The sequence below is a fragment of the Tachysurus vachellii genome, chromosome 13 (assembly GCF_030014155.1).
Source record: "Tachysurus vachellii isolate PV-2020 chromosome 13, HZAU_Pvac_v1, whole genome shotgun sequence".
NCBI lineage: Eukaryota > Metazoa > Chordata > Actinopteri > Siluriformes > Bagridae > Tachysurus > Tachysurus vachellii.
The window spans coordinates 1,976,845-1,984,515 of NC_083472.1; the positions used below are offsets into that span (position 1 = coordinate 1,976,845).

The 7,671-nt window shown below is 38.0% G+C and overlaps 1 long non-coding RNA gene across 1 annotated transcript; it reads right to left on the bottom strand.

The window, feature by feature from the left end:
- Positions 1 to 5,214: 5,214 nt before the first annotated feature.
- Positions 5,215 to 7,313, bottom strand: LOC132856371 (uncharacterized). The gene is made up of 3 exons (XR_009649422.1): positions 7,250 to 7,313; positions 6,188 to 6,474; positions 5,215 to 5,429 (listed from the first exon to the last, which is right to left on the bottom strand). It is a non-coding gene; the product is annotated as an uncharacterized LOC132856371 (long non-coding RNA).
- Between the last annotated feature and the right edge of the window lie 358 nt (positions 7,314 to 7,671).

Here is a 7,671-nt window from a genome sequence, read left to right on the forward strand (position 1 = left end):
GTGAAGCGCGGGCACGCGCTTTGTTTAAACAAGCAGCCTCTCTAAAAACCATTACTTCCTTTTTTCGATGTGGTGAAGGGAATTTATTTATTCTTAACCGTGTTTCCTCTTTGGATAGTTCATGGTTATTTAGCTTTCTAAAAACATTTCTGAAAGTTTCTCATTTTTGGATTCTACATAAGATGTTTGAGGTTCCTGGACCTTGTATAACTGTGGTTTTTAACTGGTCATCTATTTAAAAACAACCTTCTTCAACCAAACAACCAACTTCTTCACGTTTTAAATACTAAATAAATGTGCAAGGTTCATGGTCAGCTCCATCCATCCTTACCCATCAAATACATACTAAAGCATGTTATTTAATCATCCTGATCCGTTCAATCAGGTTCAGAAGGAGATCTCCATGATGATGATGATGATGATGAACATGAGGTCAGTGTACAGGTTAAGAACTTCATCATCATCATCATCATCATCATCTCCATGACGATGAAGTTCTTACCCTGTACACTGACCTCATATCCATGAGACTATGCTACAACTTCTTGATAGTTCTTAGGCCATTACCAAAAACCCTACAAGCTACAATTCTGTGCCTAAAGAATCTTCAGAGGTGCATACCTGCTGGCGGAAGATGAGTAGAAACAAAGCTCCTCTGTATTACCCTGCTCAGGGTCATCACACTAACAAACATTCACATCTAAGGGTTATTTAGCAGAGCAGGTCCACCTAATGGCATGTGTTTGATGACCTACAGGGGAGAACATGTGAAACTCCCCACAGAGAGACACTCAAGCTCAGGAAACAGGAACTTTTGAGCCGTGAGACCGTGAGTTAGACCACAGTGTTGGGAAGTCCGGCTTTTCAACTATATATTAAAGATCCTTCGCTTGTTCTTCAGTTTTATTTATTTGTGAATATAATATAATACTCACATAACAACTCCTGACCTTAGCCGTGATCTGCTTCAGCTGTCGCTAAGATCGTGTAGTTAATTGTCACAAAGGTCATGTAGATACCCATCAGTAAGATCACGTAGTTAGCGGTCTCTAAATTCTTTAAGATCATGTAGTTAGTTGTTGCTAAGCTCATGAAGTTAGCTGTCGCTAAGAAGTTAACCGTCATTAAGATCATGTAGTTAGTCGTTGCTAAGATAATGTAGTTAGCTGTTGCTAAGATCATGTAGTTAGTCATCGCAAAGATTATGTAGTTAGCTGTTGCTAAGATAGCTACAGATCATGTAGTTAACTGTCACTAAGATCATGTAGTTAGCCGTTGCTAAGATAATGTAATTAGCTGTTGCTAAGATCATGTAGTTAGCCGTCACAAAGATCATGTAGTTAGCCGTCACTAAGATCATGTAATTAGTCGTTGCTATGAGTATATAGTTAGCTGTTGCTAAGATCATGTAGTTAGCCGTCACTAAGGTCATGTTGTTACCCATCAGTAAGATCACATAGTTAGCTGTCTCTAAATTCTTTAAAATCATGTAGTTAGTCGTCGCAAAGATCATGTAGTTAGCCGTTGCTAAGATAACTACAGATCATATGGTTAACTGTCACTAAGATCATGTAGTTAGCTGTTGCTAAGATAACTACAGATCATATGGTTAACTGTCACTAAGATCATGTAGTTAGCTGTTGCTAAGATAATGCTAAGATAATGTAGTTAGCTGTTGCTAAGATCATGTAGTTAGCCGTCGCTAAGGTCATTTTGTTACTCATCAGTAAGATCACATAGTTAGCTGTCTCTAAATTCTTTAAGATCATGTAGTTAGTTCTCGCTAAGCTCATGTAGTTAGCCGTTGCTAAGATAACTACAGATCGTTTAGTTAACCGTCACTAAGATCATGTAGTTAGCCGTTGCTAAGATAATAGTGTTAGCTGTTGCTAAGACAATGTAGTTAGCCATTGCTAAGATCATGTAGTTTTATTTAAAACTCTTTGAGTTGTAAAGAACTTCTGTTGTGCTTTAGAAGTACAGTAAATTTGACTCGATTCGACTCGTTCCTCAGAGGATCTCCTGGGAAATGATCCCTTGTAGATAACACAGTTTAGCTTGTACACTGCATTCACTTTTAAATGCCGTTCCACTTGTGGTTGTGTTGCTATAGAAACTTGGCTTGGCCAGCTTAATGCAAATAACCTCCGGTGGTGTTTATCTATGTTACAGCTCTGATTAGTTAAAAGCCTGTGAACTCTTTCCTGGACTATGAAACTCTTTGACTTTCCTGTGATTGCCTTGCACATAGCATGCACATCTTTATTCCTTTCTTTTTTTTCTTTTGATCCATGTGATACTTTAGTAAATAAGTAGCACACTGAAAAGCCCCAAAAACGCACTCACTGTAAATCTAAAAAACTGCAGTTGTATCAAATGTATTCAACTAGCTAATGTTGTGCTAGCTATTTAAGCAAACACTAGTTAGCTTAAATAGCTAGCACAACATTAGCTAGTTGAATACATTTGATACAGATTTTAAGAAGAAAGATTTTAATTGCTAATGATAAAATCAACCTATCACATGTTAACTAGCATGAATGCTATCTAGTTGAATGCTAATTGCAAGCTAACTGTCAGTGATCAATCCATCACTGACAGTTAGCTTGCAATTAGCATTCAACTAGATAGCATTCATGCTAGTTAACATGTGATAGGTTGATTTTATCATTAGCAATTAAAATCTTTCTTCTTCTATTACTTTAAGACCTTAATTAAATTTATATTTATATGCTTTATATGTTTCTATCTAGCATAGTTGAGGGATTTAACTTTTAATATTTTACCCTCATCATTTATTTCTTTTTTTTTAATACATAAATGTGTCTCCTATTATGATCCTGCATTGAGGAAATCCAGCCACTCCTGGACTTTTTGGTGTTTGGGGACTAGAAAAAAACTGATGAAGGTGAAAACAGTAAGATCATTGTGTTGGAAGCAGGGAGGGAAAAATGAGAAAGGTCTTTCTGACTCATGACAGCAAAACAGTGTGTGTGTGTGTGTGTGTGTGTGTGTGTGTGTGTGTGTGTGTGTGTGTGTGTGTGTGAGTGTGTGAGAGAGAGAGAGAGAGAGAGAGAAAGAGAGAGAGAGAGAGAGAGAGAGAGAGAGAGGGGAGTGTTCTGGACTCATCTCAGTGTTGACACAATGCAGTGTTTAATCCCCCGGGATAAACTGTGGGCTCATTTCTGACAGCAAAGCACCTCAACTGAGTGCTGTTATGGTGTGTGTGTGTGTGTGTGTACTGGAACTGTCACTGACAGAATGTCAATGTTACTGCACATCTACAGTACACTTCATATATCGATACCTCAGTGCCTCAGGTTTAAAGTAATAAATGAACATAACTCTTAACAGTGTTTATCATATATTTATTACAACATTGTTAATATTCTAAAGTAAATATTTTGTAAAAAGAAAGAAATCCACCACAAGTTTAGGAAGCGGAGCCTAGGGTTCTTGCTCTAACTAGTGTTGTCACGAGCGCAGGGGTAAAAACGGACCCAAATGCAGGACAGCTTAACAAAAACAGGATTTATTAACTAAAAGAACACTAAACAGGACAAAGACAAAACCAGACATAAAGACAACAGGACTAAACAGAAGACAACAGGATTCTGCACTGCACAAGGCAACGCGGCTCAACTAAATACTAATGATAATCATGACACATGAGGGACAGGTGTGCAGAGGCAGGGAGGAAAAGACAAGGGTGGGGCAGACACGTGAACACAGAACAAACAAAAAGGCACATGGCCAAAGTCCGGGTAGAGTCCTGACAAGTGTAGCAAATAAACTGCCAGTTTATTAACACAGAAACAAGCTCATGAAATATCATCTTGTTGATAATCCAAAATGGCCGCCACCGTTACGTTCCAGTTTTGTTCGGCTTCACATGAGCCTTGAAGTTCCAGAGCAAATCTAAACTCGACTACAGCTGAGTCAGTCTACGACGATGTACACACTACACATTTACACTACATAATACACACTTACACTACACACTACACACTTGCACTACACACTTACACTACATACTACACACTTACTGTACACTACATGCTACACACTTACACTACACACTCCACACTTACACTACACACTTACACTACATACTACACACTTACTGTACACTACATGTTACACACTTACACTACCTACTACACACTTACACTACACACTTACACTACACACTTACACTACACACTACACACTTGCACTACACACTACACACTTACACTACATACTACACACTTACACTACACACTTACACTACACACTACACACTTGCACTACACACTACACACTTACACTACATACTACACACTTACACTACACACTTACACTACACACTACACACTTACACTACACACTATGTCCTATGTACTTGTCTAGTGTAGAAGGTTAAGTTGTATCGTCTTTTTTTACTAATTGGAAGTAGAAGGTGTCTCGTTCACTAGAGTGCCGGCGGCCATCTTGAATTTCTCCTTCGGGGTGAGCACCTCGTAGCCCCGCCTCTCTTCTGCTACATAATGTAAAGCTGTGAGTCTTCACGAAGAGTCTAACATTCTAATAAATGTACTATCTGGGTTCTTAAAGTCCTCTTCTTCATCTTTTTCTTCTTCTTATTCATTCATTCATTCATCTTCTACCGCTTATCCGAACTACCTCGGGTCACGGGGAGCCTGTGCCTATCTCAGGCGTCATCGGGCATCAAGGCAGGATACACCCTGGACGGAGTGCCAACTCATCACAGGGCACACACACACTCTCATTCACTCACGCAATCACACACTAGGGACAATTTTCCAGAGATGCCAATCAACCTACCATGCATGTCTTTGGACCGGGGGAGGAAACCGGAGTACCCGGAGGAAACCCCCGAGGCACAGGGAGAACATGCAAACTCTACACACACAAGGCGGAGGCGGGAATCAAACCCCGACCCTGGAGGTGTGAGGCGAACGTGCTAACCGCTAAGCCACCGTGCCCCCCTCTTCTTCTTGTTTTTGGTGAAATGTTCATACTGAACACGTGACTCAGTATTTATGCTACAGAATGAAGTAACATAGTTTGGAAGTATACGATTCAAAATCTAAGTTATTTTTCACATGGTGAAGTTTTCTGTAAGGAGACTCTGACTTAAGGCTGATGGAAGAAGTCTCCAGCGTCTGTAACTGGAGGTTTAATCCTTAATCATCAACACATCAGCTCTGATGTTTACAGATGTGTTTACAGACTCCTTTAAAGTCTACAGATGGATCTGCTGTTCGTTTTGTTGTTCTCTGGTGCTGTCCTATGTGATGTTTGCAGTAATCCAGATGATCCTGATAGGAATCATCTGAAGGTTAATGTTTCAGAGGAAAAACATTGTTTCCCGGGTTGCTGGATTGATCTGGGTGTGTGGAATGCAGCGACAGGCTTCCTCTTGCCTGATACGGATGAAAACAGTGTTATCAGTGAAGTCCTCAGCAGCTGCAACTTACTGAGAAAAAAACACACTGCGATCTCATTAACTGATCGAAGAGAGGCAGATTCTGAGTCTCTGGAACGTTACAGCCCCAAACGAACCCTGGTCAACAGATCAGACATGACAACAAGATAGTTTACTAAATTAACTAACGAATCCATGCTAATGAGCTAAACAAAGCTCATTCTTTCCCTCTGCCAAAAATATCCTTTCCTGTTTAAATGAATGTTAACGAATCATAACAGAAGAATGGAAAACTACATCAAATAGCACTTCCAGATGTGACCTTTAACCCTCACTATCACTGGATCTGTTTATGGAGGAGGTTTTAAACCTGTAATTTGTGAAGTGTATCAAGCTATCAAGGGTGTTTGGGCCTAAAACATGACTTTAATTTTTATTATTTGAGTCCCAAACATTTGGGTTAAATAAAAAAGCATTTATTACTATCAATTATAATATTTAACATGTAAAAAAAAAATCAGCTTCCAGAAAGAACCAGAAAAGCGGTTTTCTCAGTGTTGGTTCTCCAAAGATGTTTCTAATAAATAGTTCCTTTTTTCTTAGTGACATAAAAATCCTTTTTGTAGTCTAAAGAACTTTGAATGGAAAGGTTTCATGCATGTTAAAGGTTCTTCACAGACCCATGCCCACAGAGCAGCAGTTTGGGCTGCGGGATATAATATGTAATATAACATAAATACAAATAAAAATATCGACCTGCTCAGTTTGTGAAGCACCTCCAGGACGTGTCACCAACTTTTCTCTAGAACCAGAAGACGATGTTCTGACATGCCTGAGGTCCATGGAAAATTCATCTCGTCATCGTGACAGCGTCCCCCTGCAACCATTTTCCAGCATCAATCAAACCTGACAACTGTGTGTGAGTGATGGGATCTAACAGTTCCTCAGCTGTTTCTCTGTGGGCTTTGGTTTTCTTCTTCCTCTGCAGAGAGTCGGAATCAGTGGCATGCGATCGAACTGAACGAGGCGACAAAGCCGACTAACTACAGAGGAAGAAGAAGAAACAGACGATATAACTTCTGAGGAAAAAGTTAGAACTTTAGTGGCTGAGAACTGCAAAACAAAATAACGTCCGAAAATAAAAGAACAAATACGAAAACACAACAACAATTCATACGAATTTTAAAATGGAGGCATAGTTTGCAAATTTTGTTTTGGGATTTGTTATTTTGTTTTTAGATCCATCATATTGTTTTCTTATTTATTTTGTTTTCAGATTCATTATTGTGTTTTCTAATTTATTTTGTTTTCAGATTCATTATTTTGTTTTCTAATTTATTTTGTTTTCTGATTATTTAGTTTTCCAATTATTTTGTTTTCTGATTATTCTGTTTTCCAATTATTTTGTTTTCAGATTCATTATTTTCTTTTCTAATTTATTTAGTTTTCAGATTCATTATTGTGTTTTCTAATTTATTTTGTTTTCAGATTCATTATTTTGTTTTCTAATTTATTTTGTTTTCTGATTATTTTGTTTTCCAATTATTTTGTTTTCAGATTCATTATTTTGTTTTCTATTTTGTTTTCTGATTCATTATTTTATTTTCTTATTTGTTATTTTGTTTTTCACTTCTTGGCCACCGTACACAACACCACTTCCATTTTATATTAAACTTCTTTATAATATATGACATATTATTTACATGTTACTACTCAGTCTTGGTGTTTATGTGTGCATGAGGTCAGTAAAATAATCCATCAATACCATAAATAAAATAACGATATATTACAAACTCAAAATTGGAAATGATACTCCACCTTCAGTGATTTAGTTTGTTAAGAAATCTGCATTTAGGTTGAGATTTTACGCCTGATATCTGATGTGTGTTGAAGCGTAGCAGGTGATGAGAGATTAAGCTTTCTTTAACCGGCGCATGTCAGTGAGCCAAAGGAGTAAAGTGGTGTGATGTGTAATGCCAGCAAAGCTTTGTTCAACCTCACGCTGCAAATAAATTCAAATCAAATCAATTCAGATTAACTTGTATACCGCTGTATACTGATGGATGGATCGGCATGAAGGCATCTTTTTTCTCCACAGGAAATGATATTTCAAATATTTCCTGAAATACAACAAAAAAAATTGAACAAGGAAGTGAAATTCAGTGAAAAAGTAAAAAGGGAATGATTAGGAAGTGAAGCAAGTAAACGGACAAAGGTCACGATGCTACCACCACCATGCG